Raw genomic sequence first — 27,163 nt, 5'->3', positions numbered from 1 at the left:
TGTACTTATGCTTATTTCATACCTTATAAGTACATTGTGTTGGCTTGGATCATATAAGCATGCCTAACCCTCCTTTGTTTCTATTGTCAATTGCTTATATGAACCAAGGATGTTGAAAATTTCACTCATCTTTTATACATACTCGAGGTTATGTTGTCATCAATCACCAAAAAGGGGGAGATTGAAAGCATCTTGGCCCCTAGTTGGGTTTCGGTGATTAATGATGACAGACGATTACTGTGACTAACGTGTGTTTTATAGAGGCAACTTGAGTTAGGTCATGGTAATGGTGATTGACTGGGCAATTATGGTTTTCATGCCCCTGTCGATGGAAATCGCTTCGGTTTTCAAAGGATGGACGATAATGTTTAGGACAGACTAGTTCTAAGTGTCGTTTGGCGTTGGAGAGACACTTAGAGTAGTTTAGAACTTTGTTTCTTCCCCTTTGGCCGTACTATTAAGGGGGGTATGAACTAGTAGATTGACCTAGATGAGTCTAATGGTTTAGGTGTGGTGCACACTTGTCAAACTTAGCACTAGGTAGCTCAAGAACAGCCCGCAGATCAGTTGAAGTCGATGTCGTTCGCAAAGTTGGTAAAATTTGAGGTGAATGGAGACTTGGATGATGACCGGTCACTGGACCAGATGCATAGGTGCTGCGTCCGATCAGTGTTAGTTCATGCAGCTAGGGTGTGTTCATCGACCGGATGCTAGATCGGACTCACTAATGCTGTGTCCAGTCAATATTAGCTCGTGTTTCTAGGGTTTGCTTTTCGACCGGACGCTGAGGACGTTGTGACGTGATGCCTTAGAGGTAGCATTTGGTCAACAATAGTAAGCATCTAGAGAAGGAAACTTTTGACTGGACATGTCTGATGGGTTGCGACCAAACGCTAGTTAGAGTCCAGTCTCTAATAAGTGAGCTGGCGTCATGTTGCTATTGGCCACTGACCGAACGCGTCCGGGCACTTTGACCTAAGCATCCGGTCAGCCCGAAATGTGCTGAGTTGGACCCCAACGAGTATGTTTTGAAGCGGGGAGTATAAATACGTCTCCTACTCATCCAACTTAGTTCTCTTGCCCATATGTTCAGCTGAGAAACACCTTTGGAGTGCAAGGGAGAGCAAGAGCCTAGTGGGATGATTGAGATTTAATAATCCAAGATTAAGGACCTTATTAGTGCATAAGGAGTAGCAAGTGTGCATCCACCCTTCTCATTAGGCTTGTCTTAGTCAAGTGAGAGCTTGTGCTTGTTACTCTTGGTGATCGCCATCACCTAGATGCCTTGTCGGTGATTGGGAACTTGGTGATCATCTAGCGGAGCTTGTGGATGGCCCAAGTCATGGTGTGAACGGTTGTGGGCGATTCACCATGACGAAGTGTCAAAGAATCAGCCCATAGAGACCACTTGATCCTTGCAGGGATCAAGGGGGAGCTACACCCTTGTGTGGGTGCTCCAATAAGGACTAGTGGGGAGTGGCGACTCTCTAATACCTTAGAAAAATATCGACGCGTTCCACTTCCTCTCTTTACTTTGAGCATTTACATTTGAGCAATTCAATTCATGTCTCTATATTCCTAGAATTGCCATGCTAGTGTAGGATTGGAATCTAGGGTGCAAAACTCTTGTGCGATAGAACAATAGAAACACTTCTAGGCACAAGGGGGTGAAATGGGCTAAGTATAGGGCTTAATCATTCCAAGAAATTTAGAATTAGCACAATTCACCCCCCCCCCTCTTGGGCATCTTGATCCTTTCATCTCTGATGTAAGGTAGATGATGTATGCTACTCAATGTGAGACAATATTGTGTTGGTGCCATCTGTGCCTTTCTAAATTTGTGTTGGTGCCTTCTGTGTCTTTTGTGCCTTATGCATAATATTTTGACACAATTTGGATAGAATTTTGATATCATGTCAGTAGCAACTTCAATTCATAACATGATAGAAGTTCTAGAAAAAGTTCACAAAATATTGTGTAGACATACATTCCAAGCATAGCTCTGCATATTTTTTTAATGTTACAAGGAGGCAGTGCAATACATGATCTCCAATACAACACAAATATTGTTTGGACAAGGACAACACATGAAAACAAGAAAAAAACAAATACTCGTCATCACTGCCAACCTCAACTGTGGCACCTCCATCATCCTCGTTGTAGTACTCTTTAATTGTGTCATCTACATCTACATCTTCATCTTCACTGTTACTTTGACAAACATGGGTTGGCCTTTCTTTCCTCAAACGAGCAATCTCAGAACCTTCAAACATTTGTCCTGGTTCATCATGTCTATTTAAAGGCATCTCAGTTGTAGGCTCATCAACTACTATTTGCCTACTACCCTTCTTTTGAGCACAACAATCTTCCTCTTGATATGCAGGACCATTAAATGGTACAGAAGTTTCACTGACATTGTATAGATGTCTATGGTAAAATGTTTGGACAACTTGCTAATTGTTACCAAAATTTGTATCTGGCAAATAGAACACCTTTCTTGCCTGAGTATCTAGAATTAAAGAATCACCTTTGTACCACAGACTTCCGACATTGATGCTTTTAAAGAACCCATCATCTTTCTTAGCATTCTTCCCATCCAGTTTATACCAATCACATTTGAACAAGACTACTGACCTATCATCACCATTATAATCTAACTAGATGATCTCTTTTAGGTTTCCATAAAACTCAATGACCTTAGAGTTATGTGTGCCTATAGTGACATTACTCCACTATTCTAAGACTTCTTATTCGTATCACGGTCAGTAGTCTTAAATCGCACCCCATTCACTATACATGACTTGTATTTCTTGATTCTAAAATCAGGACCACATGCCAAGGAAAAGAGGTCATCATCTACCATTTCTTCATTTGTATTCTTTCTCAGCATCTGGCATACCACATAGAACAATAAACATTAGAATGCATAGTACAATGTTGATAATAATTTGTAAAAGATACTGAATGAAAGCTAACCAGGTTCCTGAACCAAGTCTGGAATCCTTGTCGAAGTGTTTTTCAATGTTACACACCCCTTCCCTCTCTAATTCGACCTTGAACATTCTGTAAAAAACAAAAAATGTGTCAAAAAATGACCCATATGAACAAGAGGAAGGTAGCATATAGCAAAGTACATAAGTGATAACATACTTGATATATTTCTCAAATTGACTATAGTTGTTTACCACATACCACGCCATTTGATCTAATCCACCTTCATCATATACTAATTATGTTATTGAAGTAAATCTCACTCCATGCCCAAACACATCTGCACCATAGGCTTCTTCATCGAAAAACCAACATTTCTCGGTTCTCTATTAAATCTTGTTTCAAAATCATCCATGTACTTGGAACAAAATGTTAAGCATTCATCTGCAATACATGCCTCTGCAATGGAACCTTCTAGTCTTGCCCTATTCCGCACATAGCGCTTTAAAGTGTATAGTCACCTTTCTATTGGGTACATCCACCCATACTGCATAGGACCTTAGAGCAGGGCCTCCTCAGGCAAATGTACAGGAAGGTGCATCATCACATCAAAAAGAGTTAGGGGAAATTTTTTCTCAAGCTTGCATAATAATATAGGGATTTCTTTATTCATTTGAGCTAACACATCCTTGTTCAGAGTTTTGCTACATAATTCCCTAAAAAAATTTCCCAACTCTGCTATTGCTTCATATATATCGTTCTTAGCAAAGCCTCTCAAAGCAGCAAGTAAGGTTCTTTGCAAAAGAACATGGCAATCATGTGTTTTTAGGACTTATACCTTGTTTCCATTGGCATTAACACATCTTGATATGTTTGAAGCATAGCCATCTGGAAACTTGACCTCCCGTAAAAAATTATAAAAGGCAACTTTTTGTTCTTTAGACAAGGTGTATCTAGCTTTAGGCATCTCAGAAGAATTTCCTTCATCTCTGAATTGCAAGTCTTCTTTAATTCCTAAATCACTAAGGTCAAACCTAGCATTCACTGTGTCCTTTGTATTCCTAGGTATATCGAGAATTGTGCCAATCAAGCTCTCACATATGTTCTTCTCAATGTGCATGGCATCAAGATTATGTCGAATATTTAAATTTTTCCAATACTCCAAATCCCACAAACAAACTCTCCTGCTCCAAATTTGGACATTAGCATTTTTGTCAGTGTCCAAGGCAGAACGCTTCCTTTTCTTGCTTTCCTTTTGCTTGACCCAGGTTTAACATGTCTAACGTTCTCTAATTCTGCAAGTAGCTCTTCTTTAGTAAATTTACCTAGAGGATCATTGGTTCCATGAAGGCCACTGTATTTATTGTTCCTCCTCAAACGATGTCCCCTTGGCAGGAAACGATAGTGTCCAATATATGCAATTTTATTCCTTAGTGCATATGAGAGAGGATTCTTGTCACAATGAGTACAAGCAAAATAGCCTTTTGTGGTATGCCCAGACAAAGTAGCCAGAGCTAGGTAACCATGAATGAACCATAACACTATTGCATTATGGCAGAACCGCCCAAAATAACACGCCTTCAGAAGAGCTTGTCTTCCACTAGACACTAAGCACCCCGAAAGTGAGCTACATTAGACAGTTCTGTCGAGCACACCCCAAGGGAGAACTCAAACAATCCATGTTTTTCATCCAGAATCCAATAATGAGAACGAGTTTACAATACTTAGTCCATTTCATACAACAAGAGTTCTTGGAAATACATTATTACAATACCAAGTTCAGAGTGCAGAATTTAAACAACGGAATTGAAATAAACATCTAATGATAAGATACAAGGATCCGTCTGTGCCCACCAGAAGAATCCTCCACACAACAGCCACTCCTCAAGCTACACTTGCAATAGAGGTAAATAAGCCCTGAGTACACAATGTACTCGTAAGACTTACCCGACTAGTGGGAATAATTTTCTGACTCCAAAGGATAGATGAGCTTTATGGTTTGTTGGGTTTCCTTTTTGCGAAAAAGCATTACTAGTAGTGAATCCTTATGTATGTGGTTTATTAGCAGTCATGATTTATTCATTAGCTAACCATTCTATGTAAGCACCTATTCTACTTTCAAGCAAGAGTTGAGCAATCAGATCCATTCATCCCCTTTCATCTTCCAATTCTTACTACGGTGCTAGATCATAGCTAAGTCATACTGTATCACATGGCGATTCACGAACCAATGTATCCCAGCTGGGTACCCCAAAACACACACCCCGCTTGTACCCCAGGCACAAGCAAGACCAACCCACCACTCTCCTATCAAGGGGTCTAGGTCCCCATCCAAACTTGGACTCCAGGCCCCCACTCCTGAGTCTCAGACTCAGTGTGGTGCTTAGACCTCCACCATCCCTGCCTCCAATCTGTCGGTCCGGAAAGAGCCGAAACCCATGATAAGAGGGTAACGAGCCTTCTCACTTCCATAAGCAAGTATGTGCTTAGGATAATAAGTCAGTGACCTGAGTACCATCCACAGCAATGGACGGTCCTTAACCAACATGGACAAGGGAAACATTGTAACCTAGCTATGCTCCGTTGGCCGCGTGACACAACCTATTACACCCACCAATACCCGTACCATATCCCTGCCCGGTCTCCATTTCCTTTCACCATTTTATCATGAGAGTAATAATAATAATCACCTATTGTGAGTACCGGCAGGTTACTCACACTATCGATAGCCTAAGCAAAGCAGCTACTCAACCTATGCTAGTAGGACTCATCGGTAGGTTTATCTATGTATGTAGTTTCAATATAAATCCTGTAACGTAAATGCACATCGCATATATATATATATATATATATATATATATATATATATATATATATATATATATATATCCAGTGATTATTCAAAATAAGGGTTATGCACTAGGGCTTGCCTTGGGCAGGCAGATTGTTAGCTATGTCAGTCGTTGATGGCGATGGGGCTTCCTCCTATACGAGAACCTACTCTTCGATCAACTCCTCGTACTCCTGCTCTCCGGCGGTCACGAACTCCACCAACTCATTCTCTATATGCATACAATGATGATGCAACACTTAGTATTTTGGCAACAGCAACTCTTAAAATAAGAATACACATGCTAAGCTACTAAGCTAGCTCTAATGACTAAGATACTAAGTTAATCATTATCTCTACCAAATAGATTTCAAGCTCACCCTACAAGTGCTTAACTTTTACAAACCAATATCATGCCATTATTCCTTTAGCTTTAATGGGTATTTAGCTACCATATTAAGTAGTCCATTCTAGGTCTACAAAAATTATAGTGAACACATAATAATACAATGAAGCTACTATAAAAATTTTAGGGTTTTTGCTATCACCAATCTACCAAAAAAATTCCTACAATTATTAATTGAAATAATACTAAGCATCTCAACTATTTTAATCCTCCTTAGCAACCACATAGATATGTATGAACTAACTATACTAACATGTAGACAATGTTTTAGGAACCTAACAAAATTAGTTTCACAATTTTTGGATATCTACATTATTTTATATTAATTACCAAAGTTTAGCTCAGAATTAAAATGAAAAGCTACTTCAATTTTCCACGAAAAAATTAAAATGATTTTGGCCCAACGTGGCCCACGCGCGAAGGCGGCCCACAGCAGGGAGCCCCCGTGCGCGCTGGCACTCTTGCAAAAACGCCCTCGCGTTATCAAACAATAGCGTGAACAGTACACATACTCTTTCTATAGACAACGACTTTACAACGGAACCCTCATATCTTTTCACCTTTGCACCGGAGAGGTCCCCGAGACGCCCTGTGCTCGTCGGCGCGGCGAGCAGTGGCACTAAGCGGTACACCGGTCACCTAGGACCCTTGTAGACCTAGCTAGGGGACCGATGCTCGCCTATGGGCCGATGCGAGACGATGGGCGGTGGTTGCACGAACGGGGGTGAAGCAGAGAGGGCTCTCCCCGGCGGCGGGCGACCTACAGCGGTGGCAACCGTGTTCTGGTGAGCCACAGCATGCAATAGATAATAGAAGTGATGGGTAAGCATTAGTGACGTACCATGATCCTACCCATGGCGGTGTCCTGGCCAGAGACGCCCCGAACAAGTCTGGCCGCGTGAGCGTGGCGAGCTCGACGGCGATACACAGCGACACGGCCATGTCAGCGTCGTGGAGGCAGCTATAGGCTATGACTTGGGTGCACATGACAAAGAGGGTTTCTAGGCAAGGCTAGTCATGCGGTCACTTCAACGCAAGATGGCGAGGTTGGAGCTAGCCACGGCACAGGCGGTGACAGGTCTTAATGGCGTGGTCATGGGGCGAAGCTCCAAAATTGAGGCTCGACTGAGCCGCAATCAAAGCAGGGTGGGGGCGGCTAGAGAGGGGACATGAGGGTGGAGGCATAGACAAGAGGGATTGATAAGAGGTGACCCCTCACAGCTGCGGCGCCGGTGCGATTCGACGGCGGCAGGGAGACGAGAACAGAGAGAAAGAGAGAGACGGGGCACGGTAGGTGGCTCGGCTTGTCCTCGCCTTGGCGGGATGTGGTCAGTGAGATCGTGGAGGCCCACGCGCAGGTGCTAGCCAATAGGCGCATGCGCTCCCGACCGGTGTGGCCCTTGTGGCCACAATGTCATTAATGACAAGGCGACGGTGAGCCCGACCACGTGCTTGTGGTAGAGGCGGCACGCACTAGGTCGGCAGCAGCGCAAAGATGTAGTGGACAGGCATGGATGCAATGACAATGCAACAGCAGCGGCAGCGTTGCGGCGTGAGGTGGGTCGGTAGTGCGGCGAGGCAGCAGTGGGCGGACGCGACGACGAGGTGATAGCACCGGCAATGTCTTCGTCATGGCACGGTAGGGCCAGCGGTAGCCGAGCCATAGCCAGGCCGGAGGCAGCCACAGCCGGTCACGCATGGCAGCGTGTGCACATGCAACCAATGCGGTGACGCCGAGTGCCCGAGCGCGATGATCACGGCCACACGGTCAACCAGCCCGAAACCGTGTCGTGCACGAATTTTAAAGCGCCCATAAAAACTAAACGGTTGCTTTAGGACCTAAACCATCTTCACCATGCTAAAGATGCCACATGAGACTACCAAATCGAGCTATAACACTACACCACTCCTTAACCCAATCTCTCGAAATAAATTGCTAAACATAGCAATGTCTAGCTATTGACAAACTTGGAAATTTTCTAAGTTTTGAGCTAAATTTGATTTCAATTTGCGATTTCTAAGCTAGTGAAAATATTAGCTAGTAATATCATTTTTCGACCACAAGTATTTCACTATCATCTACAAAGTTTGTACTTTAAACTTTATTTAAGAATCAAACTGAAAGCGTCAAGATGCCCAAGAGGGAGGTGAATTGGGCTAATTCTAAATTTCTTCGCAATAAACAAGTCCTATGGTTAGCCCAATTAACCCTTTGTGCCTAGAGAAGTGTTTCTATTGATCTAATGCACAAAAGTTTAGCAACCTAGTTCCAATCCTACTCTAGCATGGCAATTCTAGGAATGTAAATGATAAGAATTGAATTGCTCAAAGTAAATGCTCAAAGTAAAGAGAGGAGAGGAAATGCGGCGATGTTTTACCGAGGTATCGGAGAGTCACCACTCCCCACTAGTCCTCGTTGGAGCACCCGCGCAAGGGTGTAGCTCCCCTTGATCCACGCATGGATCAAGTGCTCTCTACGGGTTGATTATTCGACACTCTGTCATGGTGAATCACCCACAACCGCTCATAATGTGAGTTGGGTCATCCACAAGCTCTCCGGATGATCACCAAGCTCCCAATCACCACCAAGCTGTCTAGGTGATGGCGATCACCAAGAGTAACAAGCACGAACTCTCACTTGACCATGACAAGCATAATGAGAAGGTGGATGCACACTTTGCTACTCTTGATCTTCACTAATGAGGGCTCTCTTTGGGATTCTCAAATCTCAATCACCTCACTAGGACCTTGCTCTTCTTGGCACTCACAAACGTGTTTCCCAGCTATTGGAATGAGCAAAAGTACCCCCACACACGAGTGGAGGTGGTATTTATAACACCGGCTGAAAAACGAACCGTTATGTGCTTTTGCGGGGTGACCGGACGCTCCGGTCAGTTCAACCCGCACACCAGTGATTAAGTGTTGACCGGACGCTGGCAGGGTCCGGTCACCACTAACCGGATGCGTCCGGTCGCATTTTACCCCCACTGGAACCTTATTATACTCGACTGGATGCTGAACCCCCAGGGTCCGGTCAGTACTAACCGGACACGTCTGGTCGCAGATTTTCTCTTTAGGAACCTTACTAGAGTCGATCGGACACTGGCCCTCAGCGTCCGGTCACTCGACCACTCAGCGTTCGGTCGCACCAGACGCAATCTCCTTGGTCAAATGAACTGATCGAACCCTGTGGCCAGCGTTCGGTCACACCAGAGCCAGCGTCCGGTCAGTATTTGACCCTCCATTCACTTCCAACTCTTAATCATATGTGAATGAAGTTTGCTCTGTTGGATCTAAGGGCTATTTTGTAGCTACCTAGTGCTAGACTTAGCAAGTGTGCACCACATCTAACTCACTAGACTCACCTAGGTCAAGCTACCCATCCATACCCCCCTTAATAGTACGGCCAAAGGAAAAATCAAAGTCCTAAACTACTCTAAGTGTCTCTCTAACTCCAATCGACACTTAGAACTAGTCATTCTTAACCTTGTCGTCCATCCTTTGACAACCGAAACAATTTCCATCGTAGGGGCATGACATCCATGATTGCCCAATCGATCTCCATTACCATGACCTAACTTAATTGCCTTTGCAAAACACACGTTAGTCATAGTAATCTTGTATTGTCATTAATCACCGAAACCCAACTAGGGGCCTAGATGCTTTCAATCTCCCCCTTTTTGGTGATTGATGACAATACCACCTCGAGTATGTGAAAGAGTGAGGTTTTTGACATGCTTGGTTCATATAAGCTTTTGTCAATAAGAACAAAAGAGTTAGACAAGCTTATATGACCCAAGCCAACACGATGTACTCAAAAGATATGAAATAAGCATGAGTACAAGTGATGAAGCTCATTTGCATCGGAGTAAAATGCGGAAGCAAAGGCAAATGAGCATAACACAAGTGATATGACATATAAAGGAATTCAAAGTAGAGAGCACACATGTCATATATCACAATCACGTAGATATCACTATCACATAGATATAACAGTAAACCTGAGAGTAAACACACGAGTGCATAATAGTAATAGTGTATCACACACAAAAAACTCCAAATGTAATAATATAAGCTAATAGATAACTAAGCTCCCCCTAAATAAGTCGCTCCCCCTGAGTCTACATACTCGAACCCTCTCCCCCTTTGGCGTCAAACACCAAAACCTAAGGGTCGGTTGGCGGGGCTGCAGCTGACGAGTTGGGCGCTGAAGTACGCGGAGCAAGCGTGAACTGGGTACCATCATCATCTGGCCCTAAGCTCTGAGTAGTCTGACCCTCTGTAGCTGGCAGTGTCACTGAAGTTGTCTAGGTCTGAGCTAGGATAGGTGCTGCCTATGACTCTGCTGGTATGCCTATAGTAGGATATGAAGATGCAATTGAGGAAGGAAGCCTCTATGTAGTCACGGCGATGAGAGCTGCTGTAGAGGGACCTGGGGCATACAGATGTGGTGGTGTTGGCTACCCTGTCAACTCACTGAAGGATGCTCCAAGACTCCTAGAGACTAAAGTGTCTGGCTCAAATAGCGAGGACGTCTGACCCGGTGTGAAACCTGTTTGATAGGGTGTGAACTATGGGGCTACCACTAGCGAGGATAACCACTGGGACACCTGTACTGTTGGTGAAGCAAACTGCTCTGGTGGCTGTCCCTAACTCTAAAGCCCACTGGGCTGTATCGCTAGAGTCATCGAAGTTGTACCATGCTGACCAAGCTAGGGTGAAGGTTGTGGCGGTGGAGCCCCATGGCAGTCACTACATGCTGCATGAATTCGAGAAGCTGTTGCTGCATGAGTAATTACTACTGATGCATGGCCTACTGCTACTGCTGGATGGCCTGCTGCTGCTGCTGGATAGCCTACTGCTGCCTCTGAAACTCGTCCTGACGAGTCTGGAATTGTGCAAACGTAGCAATAGTTTCATAAGCCTGTCTGGCTTGGTCCTGTCTCATCCGCTCTAGTATAGCAAGCAAAGCAGGATCTGTCTGCGGGGCAGGTGGAGCTGAGCTAGAACTGCCGGCCTCTACATCATGTTTGTGTGGAGGCATCTGAGGGATGGGCAGATAGTCATCATCAGAACTGTCACTGGGGTCGCTCACGACCATCCCCTCCTACTAAGGCAGCTCCTCCTCCTCAGTAGCTACAATGCCTCTGATGATATCATCCTGATAGGCTATAGACTCTGGCACATTAGGACGACGGTGTGGCTGACTAGGTGCCTGTGGAGTGCTATGATGGATCATCTGTGTCATGTTATAGGCAGGGAACTCAGTCGTAGCACCACTATTCTCTGCAAGCATCTCTGGTGGCCTCACTATGACTGCTCTGTGGATAAGCTAGGTGATCCAGTGAGGATAGGGCAACTGCCTACAACCTCTGAAGCCCTCAGCTATAGTATCCTCCATCTCTAATAGAAGAAGATCCCAAATATCAAAAATTGTCTACTGCATCATAGAGTTGATGAGCCAAAGCTGTATCCGTGTCAAGCCCTCTCTGTATCCCATCCTGGAAAGCAGTGTCCTCCTCATAATAGCCTCTAGCACATGAGCAGTGGGGTTAAGGTCACTGGGGTTCCTTCTCAACCCTTTGCCAAAAGGCTCCTTGAAACAGTGACGGACCAAGTCAGTAGGGGGCACGTTGCCACCATGCGGGTGTCTGGGAGGTGCAGTCTGGCCATAGCACACCTCATGAAGTCTTACTGGCTGCTCCTGAAGCCTGAGAATCTCCATGACCCTGGTGCTAGTCAAACGATAGTCTCTGCCACCAAATCCAAAGTGAATGAACCTATGGTGGGGGTCAATCCAGAGAGATGTGTAGAACTGACGAACCCAAGATGGAACATATAATCCAGTCCATCCAATCAAATCTGATAGCCCCGATAGATATGTAATGTAGGGGCGAATGTGCTCTCCAGCTGCTGCAACTATAGTGTCAATGTGGCACACCCTCTGAGATCTGAAAATCACCCCACTGTTTAGATAGGCATTGTAGAAGTCCTCCTATAGGGGTGTATAGAATCCCTCTGATGCTCTCTCATCCCTCCTAGGTGGAAACTACACCTCAAAGTCCACAAACCTCAGCTGCTAAACCTTCTTGGCCATGGCGGCCCTCAGGTCAAGATGGGTCACTGGAGGTGGACCCTGTGGTCGAGGCGGTGGATGAGAACCCCTCCTCTAAGTGACTGGCCTCAGTGAAACTAGGACACGAGAGCGACCAGAGCGGCGTAATTGCGGCTGTGGTGCCGGCTCTATGTCCTCGGCCTACTGGACCTGCTCACCCTCCTGAGACTGCTGTGTCGGCTATGCCTCCTATGACTGCTGAGCTAGCTGAGGCTCCTGAGTCTACTATGATGGCTGATGCTGCTGTTGTGGCTCCCCCTAAGGCTGAACCTCGTCAATGGCAACACGCCATCCTCTAATCATGAGGGTCCTAGCTGGACCACCATGAAGATGATCAACAAGCTGAAATGTAGCCATCGCATCTGGTGGAAGTGGATCGGCAATTCGGACTCCACTACGAGTGCCTCCTCTCTTGGCACGCTCTGCGGCCTCTGTAACTACTGCTGCTCTAGCAGTCTCTGTATCTGGGTACTTACGTGTCCTAACTGCTTGCTTCTTGGATGCCTTGCCTTTAGGATCTTTAGGCTGGCGAGGTGGAGGCCTCGGATCCTCATCCCCTGGACCACCACCGACATTCTTCGTGCGAGCCATCTGATGAATCTGAAGAGAATCAACTGCTGCTAACAAGAAACAACTGCCTCTGACACGTTTGAGGCTTGGCCTCAGTCCATACTTGTGAGCTTGGCTCCTAGTTAACTGACAACTACCACACGATCTCAACGGCACCGACTCGCTGCACGATGGAATAGATGGATATACAAATAAATACGATATATCTAATAGATGCGAAACCCTACGAAGCAAGCAATTTAGATACAAAATTGAAACGACTGGCTTGCTACCTGACGAAATGGAGATCCGAGAAGAGAAGAGACGTCACGCGGGGAACCTTCGGAACCGGCTAGGGTTAGTGTTGTGGTGAGCAGTGAATCGATGGCCCTTAATGCAATTGGAATTTGCTCTTAGATGAATGGCTAGGTCACAGCAAAGTTGAGATATGGATTGACAGGGCATGACGGTAGGGCCTTACCAGCGCTAGATGAGGATAGCACTACGGCTATGAATCTCGGCGACGTGGACTGACGGCAGCGCTAGGGCACCGGAGCTCGACTCGGCGGCACTGTGGTGGCACGACGGTTGCGGAGGCACACGGGGGGATCCTAGGAGCGCAGGGAAGTGCTGCGGTGGTGAGCTTGAGCTGCGCAAGAGGCAGGGCACGGCGACACAATGAGGCTGGCGCGATGGTGCTGGCGCAAAGGAACTGCGACGGCGCATGGGCACGGCTGCGGCGGTGCGAGGAGCTATGGTGGCATCGGCGCGGGGAGGCTGGCTAGGGCAAGGGCGGATGCGGTGCTAGGTATGACCGGATTGGTTATAAAGGGTCCCCAGCGAAACAGAATAGGAAACAAAAATAGAGATCAAAGTCCGCACGATTCCTATTGACCGAACGCTCTGGTGGCAGCGACCGGACGCTACCACCCAGCATCCGGTCGATTCCAGAGAGGTCCAATTCCTCTAGAATCACGATCGGACACGTCCGGTGGACACTGACCGGACGCAGCCAAAGTCCGGTCACCTAGCCTTGATGTCTTCATCATCGACCGAACGCTGAAGCTCCTTCTGACCGAACGCTTGGAAAACACTGTTTTAGCGTCTGGTCACTCCTTCGGCAGCAGGTTCACCTCCTGTGAACTGACCGGACACTGGACATCAGAGTCCGGTGCAACATCCGGTCACTCCTTCAGCAGATCTTCAAAGTCCTTTGCGTTGCCTGTTCTCAATCAAGTCCCAACTCCAATAAGATCCAAATAAACACCAATTAGGACTGATGTGAGTGACCTCTCTCAAACCCTCAAGTTTTTCAAAATATTTTACCTTAGGCTATAATTCTTTTTAAGAAAATAGGCAAATAGAGGGCGATTTGAAAACAAATGACAAAAACAACATTCATGCAAATGCAATACTTGAATGTAAATCTAGTTGCTTATCAAGTTTGATCCAAGGTTAAGCTTCTTAACACACTTTTCGGCAGTTATCTTAACCATGTTAGACAAGCCCTATATGCATTATAAAGCATTAAACATGTTGTATATTACAATGCAATGCAAGGGACAACACAAGCTCAATTTTTAGTAAAGTTGCTAAAATCAAGCACATTGAGTTCATTCCGCAATCTACAAAATGTTGCCTCATCTAGCGGTTTAGTGAAGATATCCGCCAATTGATCCTCGGTCTTTACACCTTCTAGTGATATATCATTTTTAGCAACATGATCTCTAAGAAAGTGATGGCGGATATCTATGTGCTTGGTGCGAGAGTGTTGAACCGGATTATTTGCAAGTTTTACCGCACTTTCATTGTCACACAAAAGAGGTACTTTATCTAGAACTACACCATAGTCTAGCAAAGTTTGCTTCATGTAAAGTATTTGTGCACAACAAGCACCCGCGGCAATGTATTCTGCTTCGGCGGTGGACAAGGCCACACTATTTTGTTTCTTGGAGGACCAAGACACAAGTGATCTACCAAGCAAATGGCACCCTCCGGATGTGCTTTTTCTATCAACTTTGCATCCGGCATAATCCGAATCGGAATAGCCAATTAATTCAAATCTAGCTCCTTTGGGATACCAAAGGCCAATGCTTGGTGAGTGCTTAAGATACCTAAGGATTCTTTTTATGGCAATCAAATGTGATTCCTTAGGCTTAGCTTGAAATCTAGCACACATACACACACTAAACATGATGTCGGGCCTAGATGCAGTTAAATATAACAAGCTACCAATCATAGAGCGGTAGAGAGTTTGATCAACCGTGTTACCTCCCTCATCTAGGTCAAGATGTCCATTAGTTGGCATTGGTGTCTTGATTGGCTTATATTCATCCATCTTGAATCTCTTGAGAAGATCTTTAGTATATTTCTCTTGAGAGATGAAGATCCCTTCTCTCATTTGCTTGACTTGAAAACCAAGAAAGAATGTCAGCTCACCAATCATGGACATCTCGAATTCCTTCGATATCAATTCACCAAATTCTTTGCAAGAATCTTCATTTGATGATCAAAGATGATATCATCAACATGTACTTGACAAATGAAGATATGCCCATCAAGCTTCTTGGTGAATAGTGTGGTATCGACCTTCCCAATTGTGAAGCCCTTCTCAATGAGGAAGTCCCGAAGGCGCTCATACCAAGCTCTTGGGGCTTGCTTAAGCCCATATAGTGCCTTGGACAACCTATAAACATGATTAGGATATCTAGGGTCTTCAACCCAGGAGGTTGATCAACATAGACTAGTTCATTAATAAAGCTATTTAAAAATGCACTTTTCACATCCATTTGATATAATTTCATCTCATGATGCGATGCATGTGCAAGGAGGATACAAATGGCTTCTAGCCTTGCAACCGGTGCAAAGGTCTCTCCAAAATCCAAACCTTCAACTTGAGAGAACCCCTTTGCAACTAGTCTTGCCTTGTTCCTCACAACAACACCTTGATCATCTTGCTTGTTTCGAAACACCCACTTTGTTCCAATGACTCTTGCACCTTTTGGCCGCTCTTCAAGAGTCCAAACTTCATTGTGGGTGAAGTTGTTCAACTCTTCATGCATGGCATTTATCCAATCTGGATCTTGAAGAGCTTCTTCTACCTTAGTAGGGTCACAGCAAGAGACAAAAGAGTAATGAGCAATAAATGAAGCAAGTTTTTGTGATCGAGTCATTACACCCTTTGAAGGACTCCCTATGATGAGATCTTGTGGATGATCTTGTAGTAGAGGTGCATTTCTTCTATTGACCACTTGAGGAGGAGGTTGTGGAGCATCAACATCTTGTGCTTGTACCACCAATTGCTCATGGGAGACATGAGTGTCTTTATTTTCTACTCTCCCGTCTTTTTCACCATCTTGTGGTACACTTGATGAAGAGGGTGGATCAATCAATTGTATATCATCTTCATCATCTTTAGGCTTGATGTCTCCAACCGGAATGTTCTTCATAGCCTCCCTCAATGGTTCATCACCTACATCATCAAGATTCTCATGTGCTCCTTGGGAGCCGTTAGATTCATCAAATTCCACATCATGTGTTTCTTCAACCAAGCCGGTGGCATGATTAAATACTCTATATGCTTTGGACTTTGATGAGTAACCAACAAGAAAACCAATATCACAACGTCTTTGGAACTTCCCTAGGTGTTGCCTCTTCTTGTAGATGTAGTATTTGCAACCAAACACCCTAAAGAAGGAGACGTCCGGCTTCTTCCCATTGAGCAACTCATAAGGTGTCTGGCCAAGGAACTTTTGAAAGAATAAGCGGTTGGATGCATAGCATGCGGTGTTGATTGCTTCCACCCATAGAGCTTCAGGGGTGTTGTACTCATTAAGCATTGTTCTTGCAAGAGTGATCAATGTTCGGTTCTTCCTCTCAACAACACCATTTTGTTGAGGAGTGTATGTTGCGGAGACCTCATGTTTGATTCCAACTTCATCACAATAGGCTTCTATGTTTGTGTTGTCAAATTCTTTCCCATTGTCACTTCTAATCTTTTTGAGCTTCACTTCAAATTCATTTTGAGCTCTCTTGGCAAACTTCTTGAAGCAAGATGCAACTTCGGATTTGTCATGAAGGAAGAATTCCCATGTATACCTTTAATAGTCATCAACAATCACAAGACAATAAAGATTTTCTCCCAAACTCTTGTATGTTGTTGGTCCAAATAAATCCATGTGAAGGAGTTCAAGCACTCTTTTGGTTGACATGAAAGCTTTTGTTGGATGGGTATTTGCAACTTGCTTGCCGGCTTGACATGCACTACAAAGCTTGTCCTTCTCAAACTTCACATCCTTCAACCCTCTCACCAAATCATTCTTCATAAGCTTCTTGAGTGAGCTCATCCCAACATGAGCAAGTCTTCTATGCCATAGCCACCCAAGTGTTGTTTTGGTGAATAGACAAGTCTTCAAGTTTGCATCTTCGGAGGTGAAATCCACTAGATATAGGTTGTTGTATCTAAATTCTTTGAATATCACTTGATCATCATCCTTCTTAGATACAACAACTTCCTTCTCGATAAACAAGCATTGGAAGCCAAGATCACACAATTGTCCAACAGATAGCAAGTTGAAACTCAATGAAGCAACATATAGCATATTGGAGATGGAATGATCATTTGATATTGCCACTTTGCCCAACCCTTTGACCTTGCCCTTTGAATTATCTCCAAATGTGATTCTTTCTTGCCCATCTACTTCTTCATCTAGTGAGGTGAACATACAAGGATCACCGGTCATATGTTGTGTGCAACCACTATCAATAACCCAATGACTTCCACCGGTCTTGTAGTTCACCTACACACAAGAGAGAAAGCTTTAGGAACCCAAACTTGTTGAGGGCCCTTCACCTTCTCAACAAGTGACTTGGCAACCCAAATTTTCTTAGGCCTATTCTTGTTTGGAGGTCCTAAGAACATCACTTTCATCTTTCCACTAGAATCCTTTCTAAGCATGTAGTGAGCATTGAAGGCAAAGGGTCTAGCATGCTTGGGCAAGGGTTGTGGTGGTGGAGTTTGGCACTCATGAGCAAAGTGAACTTCTTGTCCACACTCAAAACATCTCTTTGGCTTTGGCTTTGATTGTTGTTGTTGAGCTTGAGCCTTCTTCTTCTCATGATTTGCCATGTACCCAATGCCACTTCTATCCATCTTTATGACGGTATTCATTAGAAGCTCACTTTGAAGATACTTGCCTCTAGTGAACTTGCTCAATCCAATCTTGAGATGCTCTTTTTCCAACTTGAGCTTCTTGTTCTCTTCCTTGAGTGCAACATTGTTTCTCTCTTCCTTGAGTTTCTTGTTTTCTTCTTTAGCTTCTCATTCTCAAGAACCAAGTCACCATCATGATCAAGAGTTTCTAGCACAGTGGTGTTGTGGACTTTGAACTCTTCAAACTCTTTCTTGAGCTTTTCATTGTCATGCTTGAGCTTGACGTACTCATCATAGTCATTGCACTCAACCACTTGCTTGCCTTTGCCACTAGATCCTTGCTCAATGCTCTCATCAATTAAATCATCACATGATGTAGCTATATCAATCTTAACAACATCATTAATAGCATCATGTGGCTCATTGGATAGAAATTCTTTAGCAATGACAAGAGTATCATGATTAATCTTAAGAGTGGTATATTCATCTTTTAGCTTGTTATGGCTAGTGATGAGCTCATTGTTTGTCCTCTCAAGTTTATCATGTTTATCTTTAAGCTCTTTCTTACAAGATTTGAGCTCCTTGAGTTTGGATGATATAGCATCATTTGCTTCTTTAAGCTCAACATTAGCCTTTTCCATTGCATCACATTTTGCTAAAAGTGAATCATTCTTAGCATCTAGCTTTTCATTTTTAGCTCTTCCCTTTCTAATGATCTTAGTGTATTGTCTTAGTATTTTAACAAGATCATCATAAGAAGGTGACTCATCATCACTATCACTATCACTATCATCATCACTAGCATGTTCATCATCACTACTATCATCATCATTTGATACCTTGCGTTCACCCTTGGCCATAAGGCATAGGTGTGTAGAGGATGATGGCGATGGTGGCGGTGAAGATGATGAAGACTCAATAACAATAGCGGCCACCTTCTCATTGTCACTATCATCATCGGATGATCCACTAGATGAATCAATGTCCGTGAGCCAATCACCGATGATGTATGTCTTTCCACTTTTCTTCTTCTTGTGAAAGTCCTTCTTCTTGCCATCTCTCTTCTTGTATGGCTTGTTCTTCTTCTTCTCATCTTCATCTTCGTTACTTGAGTCATCTTTCTTGCCCTTGTTCTTGTTCTTGAACTTGTCTTTCTTGGGCTTGGTGCATTGGTGTGCTAGATGACCAAGTTCACCACAATTGAAGCAATCCATTTCAAAGATTGGCTTTCTTCTAGAGCTTGTGAAGAACTTCTTCTTCTTGCCATCAAACTTGATGCCACTCTTGTTTAGCTTCTTTAGCATCTTGGCGGCTTTCTTCACCATGAGAGCAAGATCTTCATCTTCATCTTCTTCATCACTTGAGCTCTCATACTCAAGTCTTGCTTTGCCCTTATCTTGGCTAGCTTTGAATGCTAAGTCCTTCTCTTTCTTCTTAATAGAGGATGAGCCATCTTGTGGCATGATGTGCATGTACATCTCATGAGCATTTATCTTTCCAAGATTTGTGTCGGTGTAGCGGCGGAAAGATCACCTTGATGAAGCACGGTCACAATATGCCCATATTTGTCAATGGGAAGGACACTCAAGATCTTTCTTACAACATCAGATGGTTGCATTTGAGTGAGTCCAAGCCCATTGACTTCCTCTACAAGAACATTCAAACGTGAATACATTTCATTAGCACATTCTTTAGGAAGCATTTCAAAAGAGTTGAGCTTTTTCATGACAAGATGATAGCGTTCCTCACGCTCAATCTTTGTTCCCTCATGGAGCGTACAAATGTCCGATCATAGTGCATGGGCGTCTTTGTGGTTTCACACGTGATTGAACACATCTTTGCAAAGGCCTCTAAAGATAGTGTTCCGAGCCTTTGCATTCCACTTCTCATAGTTCAACTCATCGCCTTGTGGGTGTGTGGCATCCCGAGGTTTTGGGAAGCCTTGTGAGGCGGCTCTAAGTATACCAACATCTAGAGCTTCTAGATATGCCTCCATGCGAATTTTCCAATATGGAAAGTCATCTCTCTCAAAGATAGGAGGAGGTCCATCCCCATGAGACATCTTGCTCTAAGCGGTTAAGCTTAAAACATGAGCACGAGGCTCCAATACCAATTGAAAGGATCAAGATGCCCAAGAGGGGGGTGAATTGGGCCAATTCTAAATTTCTTCGCAATAAACAAGTCCTATGGTTAGCCCAATTAACCCCTTGTGCCTAGAGAAGTGTTTCTATTGATCTAACGCACAAAAGTTTAGCAACCTAGTTCCAATCCTACTCTAGCATGGCAATTCTAGGAATGTAAATGACAAGAATTGAATTGCTCAAAGTAAATGCTCAAAGTAAAGAGAGGAGAGGAAACGTGGTGATGTTTTGCCGAGGTATTGGAGAGTCGTCACTCCCCACTAGTCCTCGTTGGAGCACCCGTGCAAGGGTGTAGCTCCCCCTTGATCCGCGCAAGGATGAAGTGCTCTCTACGGGTTGATTCTTTGACACTCCGTCGCGGTGAATCACCAACAACCGCTCACAATGTGAGTTGGGTTATCCACAAGCTCTCCGGATGATCACCAAGCTCCCAATCACCACCAAGCCATCTAGGTGATGGCGATCACCAAGAGTAATAAGCATGAACTCTCACTTGACCACGACAAGCCTAATGAGAAGGTGGATGCACACTTTGCTACTCTTGATCTTCACTAATGAGGGCTCTCTTTGGGATTCTCAAATCTCAATCACCACACTAGGACCTTGCTCTTCTTTGCACTCACACACGAGTGGAGGTGTTATTTATAACATCGGCTGAAAAATGAACCGTTATGTGCTTCTACGGGGTGACCGGACGCTCCGGTCATGTTGATCGGACGCTCCGGTCAGTTCAACCCGCACACCAGTGATTAAGTGTTGACCAGACGCTGGCAGGGTCCGGTCACCACTGACCGGACGCGTCCGGTCGCATTTTACCCTCACTAGAACCTTACTGTACTCGACCGGACGCTGAACCCCCAGGGTCCAGTCAGTACTGACCGGACACGTCCGGTCGTAGATTTTCTCTTCAGGAACCTTACTAGAGTCGACCGGACACTGGCCCTCAGCGTCCGATCACTCGACCACTCAGCGTCCGGTCATGCCAGACGCAATCTCCTTGGTCAAATGAACTGACCGGACCCTACGGCCAGCGTCCGATCGCACCGGAGCCAGCGTCCGGTCAGTATTTGACCCTCCATTCACTTCTAACTCTCGATCATATGTGAATGAAGTTTGCTCCATTGGATCTAAGGGCTATTTTGGAGCTACCTAGTGCTAGACTTAGCAAGTGTGCACCACACCTAACTCACTAGACTCACCTAGGTTAAGCTACCCATCCATACCCCCCTTAATAGTATGGCCAAAGGAAAAAACAAAGTCATAAACTACTCTAAGTGTCTCTCCAACTCAAATCGACACTTAGAACTAGTCATCCTTAACCTTGTCGTCCATCCTTTGACAATCGAAATAATTTCCATCGTAGGGGCATGACATCCATGATTGCCCAATCGATCTCCATTACCATGACCTAACTTAATTGACTCTGCAAAACACGCGTTAGTCATAGTAATCTTGTATTGTCATTAATCACCGAAACCCAACTAGGGGCCTAGATGCTTTCACACACATATGTTCTATTGCATTCTTATTCACTAAAAATTAATTTTAAACCCTACTTATATGCATGAACTATTTAATCTACTTTTGTTTAACATTTTTATTGATCATTTTAAGTTACAAGAAACTTATTTACACACTCTATCAAATGCATTAACACATAAACATGATGCTCATGACATGTTTTAATAATTGATTTATGGTATAACACCGAGGGTGTTACATGCATGAAGTTTTAACTCTTTGTCAATAATGGCATCAAAAGTATGCACAACCTTCCAAAGCTCAATCAATTCTTCAACAAGAGGCTATAAAAATAATTCAAAGTCTTTCCCAGGGGAACATGGACCTGAAATCAACAGAGCCATCATTAAATTGGACTGATCCATGCATGCCCAAGGTGGAAGGTTGTATGGCACAATAACTACAGGCCACATGCTATACTTCGTGTTCAAATTGCCAAACAGATTGAATCCATCAGTAGCTAGCCCAAGTATGAGGTTTCTAGCTTCTTCAGCAAAATTTGGATATTGCCTATCAAAATCTTGCCACGCCTCACCATCAGCTGGATGACTCATTTCCTTCTCACTAGGCTTCCTCTTAAACTTGTGCCATTGTGCTTCTTCTGAATCCTCCTTGGTTACAAATATCCTCTGTAGCCTAGGCACTAATGGAAAATGCCGCAACACTTTCTGTGGAATCTTCTTCCTCTGTGGGTCTTTCCATCTTGACAAACCACAAACTGGGCAATTGTCATGATCAGAATAATCCTTTCGAAACAGAATACAGTTTTTGAAGCACACATGGATCGATTCATATCCAAGACCTAATTCCTTTAGAGTGTTCTTTGCTTCATGGTATGATGTTGGTAGTGTATTAAACTCTGAGAATGCATCAGCTAGTAGCTTCAAGAATGCAGAAAATGCAGTGTTGGTAATCCTATAAAATGACTTCATATGAAGTAGCTTTACCACAAAGGAGAACTTTGAAAATTTGGTACAACCGGGATAAAGCTGACGCTTAGCCTCCTTCATCAAAAGTTTCAGAAAATAGGCTTGCCTGTTTCCATCATTGTTTCCATTTTCTGTTTCAGTGTCATGCCTACCATGTTCTTCTACAGTTTGTAGGTCCCTTAGCAACCTATCTAACCGATCAACACCATTGTTGTCATCCTCAGCCACACCCATCCCATGTATGGAACCTCATCAGTGTCAAAAACAGGAACAGGAGCAGGAACTTCATTAACATGTACATTAATGTCCTCTCCATGAGGTACCCACCGAGTATATGTACAGCCCATGCCATTCAACAATATGTGCTTCTTCACATTGGGCCAATGCAGGTACTTCTGATTAAGGCACATAGTACATGGACAGAGAATCTCATCACTCTCACCAAATTTTTCTTTAATGAAATCCATAAATTCTTTGACACCATTGACATATTCAGTAGAAAATAGTGTGCTGTGCACCCAACTTCTATCCATCTGAACATGCATCGCGGAAACACACAATTTAATAAGCATGCACTCAATTCATATGCTGCAGTACAACAAAATCATAGAGTAGATGGCATACATGGCAAGTATGGAGGAAGGCAGCCGGCGGCGGGAAGGCACCTTGCAGCAAGGCAGCAGGCGGCAGGAAGGGACGGTGGAGAGCGATTGCTGCAGCTGCAACCTACTCCATAAATCCAGCTGCCTTCCTCTTGCAGCGGCCCGCCGCGTGACTCGCCGTCGTCGGGGGATTGGGGTGGCCGCTTGTCGGAGCGGCGTGATTCGCCGTCGCGGGGCTGGGGACGTCCGCTCCTCGTTGCGGCGCGATTCGCCGTCGCTGGGCTAGGGATGTCTGCTCCTCGTTGCGGCGCGATTCGCCGTCGCTGGGCTGGGGACGACCGCTCCTCGGCGCAGCGTGATCTGCTGTCAGAGTGTAGCGGCGTGGATTGCTGTCGGAGGTATTCAGGGATTAGGGATTCAGAGACGAGATTTCTAAGCCAACGATATTATAATAAAGGATAACTATTCTGACTTCCAGCATAAAACAACGAAGTATTGCAGTGGTTAAGTGTGCGGCACATGAAGTAGGAGGTCGCGTGTTCAACTCCCAAGCGCCGCACTAGTTTTTGAATCAACACAGTTGAGAGACGCACCTTTGATGTACAAAGAAACAGTCAATGTTTTTCCCATAGTCTTGTATGGATATAATGATAATATATGAATGGTATGTTTTTTACAGCTTTCTCTGGCCGTGTTTTTTTTCCCAAGGCACCTATTTGTATTAACTAGGATCGTGCCCGTGCGTTGCAACGGGAACAAAATAATTCCCGACCATCTCAGTGTTGGCCGAACAACGACCATAGTCGAGGTCAATCATACCTGTGCGTGGTTAATCATTCCTGTGCGTTGCAATGGAACAAAATAATTTCCGCCGATGTCAATCATACGAGTGTGTTGCAATGGAAATAAAATAATTTCCTACCACCTCATTGTTGGCCGAGCAGCGGCTGCAGTCGAGGTCAACAAACACCCAAGCTAACACTCCATCCACTGAGATGGGCCAGCAGGCATTGCCGTATCGGGATTTGATGATGGCAGAGGAATGCGGAGAATAGGTCATGGGCAATACAAAATTCATAATAAAACATTTATTCTAAAACAGTATCATACTAAGAACATTTTATTTCCTTGTGCAATAAATAATCTTAACATTTCATCTTCTTTGTAGTAAATAAAATCAAATACCTTAAACTCATTCTAAATTTAGAAGCTTTGATGACATTTCTATTTGATTCTGTTCAATAAGTTTGATGAGTTGAGACACATGTATCCTCATATTTCTAAGTAAATCAATTGATTTACTTTGACATGGCTTGTGCAGAAGCAAGACTCCTTTGTAGTCTTTGAGACAAAATCATTTAAGTGGTGCCACATCTAGCTAATGACCCATGCTTGGCTTAAAATTTGTGTCATTTTTTGCCTACACATAAGGACCGAGATTCAGTCATGCCCACTATTGTATTCACCTTGGACTTGCTGGTAAGCTGCGTCACTGGCATGTACAATATTCTCATCACCTAATCTAATTTCTGATCTGCTGGCTTCATTCTTTGAACTTCTGATTTAATCCCTGCAGTATTAATCGGCATGCAGCTGATTTTCACGAGGAACATTCTGTAACGAATATCTAAGAATGGAGATGTTGAGGCATGTGCCCAAGCAATGATCTGCTTGTACTTTGCCTGGAAATGACAAAGAAACATGAAGATCCGAAAAATAAAAAAGAATGGACAGTTCCAAGATGCTAACTGGCCTATAAAATCTGTAGCCTGGCAATCCCAACCCATAAGCATCGATGGTTTGGGGAATCCCTCAGTTTGAATAATAGTCTAGGCACATAATATCTCAAATCCCAACCCATAAGCATCAATGGTTTGGGGACTCACCCGAGGGAGTGGATCGAGTAGGCTGCAGCTGCAACACAACACTCTTGCGAGCTGCTGCACAGGGAGTATTGATACTTCTGCAAAAACAACTCCAAGATCAGCGCTACACCAAAAGCCGGCAGGATCGAGTTTGGAAGCCAATCTCAGGCGTTCCTTCGTTTCAACTGCACCTGTCACTACTGGAATCGCGGGATTTGCCTAGTGCCGCAGGCACTAGGCAAAGACCCAGAAACACTAGGCAAACAGTTTGCCTAGTGTCACACTAGGCAAACAAGGGTCGGCAGAGGCGGACTATGCAAAGAGCACTTTGTCGAGTGTCAAACCTCGGACACTCGGCAAAGTATTTGCCTAGTGTCAAGGACACCACTCGGCAAAAGTATTCCACTGACGGTGAAAATCGTAACGGACATTTTGCCTAATGTCGGAGGTCTGACACTCAACAAAGTATGTAAGGTTTGCCTAGTGCCAGGCGTCCGACACTAGGCAAATATGTCAAGCTTTGCCTAGTGTCCGGCCGCCTACACTAGGCAAATATGCCAAGCTTTGCCTAGTGTCAGACCTCCGACACTAGGCAAACTGCCTACTTTGCCTAGTGTCAGTTTCCTGACACTAGGCAAAGCCTGTTCCCAGGTGTGCCACGTGTGGCCCCTTTGCCTAGTGTCAGACCCCTGACACTAGGCAAAGTAACCAGAAGCTGAATTTTTTTTTGATTATTCCATTTGCGACACAAATATAAATCATATTCAAACACCACAAATATATCACATGAATCATAAATAAGAACCACATGCTCACATATATCACATGTTCATACCAAAAGTCCAAATGTGCCACAAGTTCATAAGTGCACGACCAAATTTCTTAACAAAGTTCACAACAAGCTGATCACGACGATTGTCAAGGGTGAAGAGGCCCGTGGTTTGATGCTCCAGGCGACCCTTCCACTTGATTCGGCTCAAGCTGTGGTGCCGGCGACGCTCCAATCTATGAAGCCGTCGACCCTTCCACTTGATTCGGCTCAAGCTGTGGTGCCGGCGACGCTCCAATCTGTGAAGCCGACGACCCTCCAATTTGATTCGATGCCACGCCCGATTGATGCTGAAAAAAATGAAAAGGATACCGTCAATAAAAAATTTCGGCAGAACCTCCCCTGCACGGAGAGGTTTCCAAACCCTGCAAGAAAACAAACGGCACGATGACCGTCAAGAACATACATATCAATACACCGCCACCAACACCACCACCACCCGAACACCACAACTGCCACCACCACACCACAACAACAACCGCCGTCACCACCAACACCATATTGTATGTTTGAGATTGCATATTTTTTCTAGTGTGCCCTATGTCAGGTTGGAACATAATAAGTAATATATTGGTACTCACAGGAGTAGCTGCTTGAGGAAGTGGCAAGACTAGGCTAGCTGGCATGGTCCGCCCCATAGCGGCGCCAAGAGTGGACACGAACCCCACCAGCTCCTCTATCCTCTGTTGTTGGGCCTCCCGCTCTTCCACCGCCCTCGCTTCCATCTCCTCGCGAAGTCTCCTTTCTTCTAGCAGTTGGGCCTACAACATTTGACCCCCAATGTTAAAGTAAGGCAAAGGTATGTAAAAATCAATAAGCAACGAATAAAACAGAAATTACCTGGAGTTTGTTGACAAGGTGCGAAGTAGTGGTTGGCCGTGGACGTATGGCCGGGCTTGCGCTCGTGCTCCGTGCTCGGATCTGGGAGAGGGTGGGATTAGAGGACATGTCGATGACACCATCACCCATCCAATACCGCCCATGCTTCTTGCCACCTCCCACCCTCATGACGATCTCTCCGTCAAAGTCATGGGCGCTCGGATCGTACTCTGGCCCATGGACCGCCCTTGCCATCTCAGTATACTGACTGAGACGGCTATGGACGGTCGCGTTGCTGTATGCCGAAGGAGGGTCATCCGGGTTGTAGGAGACGTCGGATTTTGCCTTGCCCTTGTGGGCCATGGCATATGCCATGAACTGGGTAACCGGCTGCCCACCATGCGACGATGACCGCGAGAAAAACAGCAAGATGATTAGAAATCATGCAACATACAACGTTATAATAAAAAAATG

General features: G+C 44.6%; 1 pseudogene; it reads right to left on the bottom strand.

Moving 5' to 3' along the window:
- Positions 1-1,911: 1,911 nt before the first annotated feature.
- LOC136480907 (uncharacterized) lies at positions 1,912-23,107 on the bottom strand (annotated as a pseudogene).
- Positions 23,108-27,163: the final 4,056 nt, after the last annotated feature.

The sequence above is a fragment of the Miscanthus floridulus genome, chromosome 9, assembly GCF_019320115.1.
Source record: "Miscanthus floridulus cultivar M001 chromosome 9, ASM1932011v1, whole genome shotgun sequence".
NCBI lineage: Eukaryota > Viridiplantae > Streptophyta > Magnoliopsida > Poales > Poaceae > Miscanthus > Miscanthus floridulus.
The sequence above is the reverse complement of the archived record's forward strand: the minus strand, read 5'-3'. Positions and strand labels throughout refer to the sequence as shown.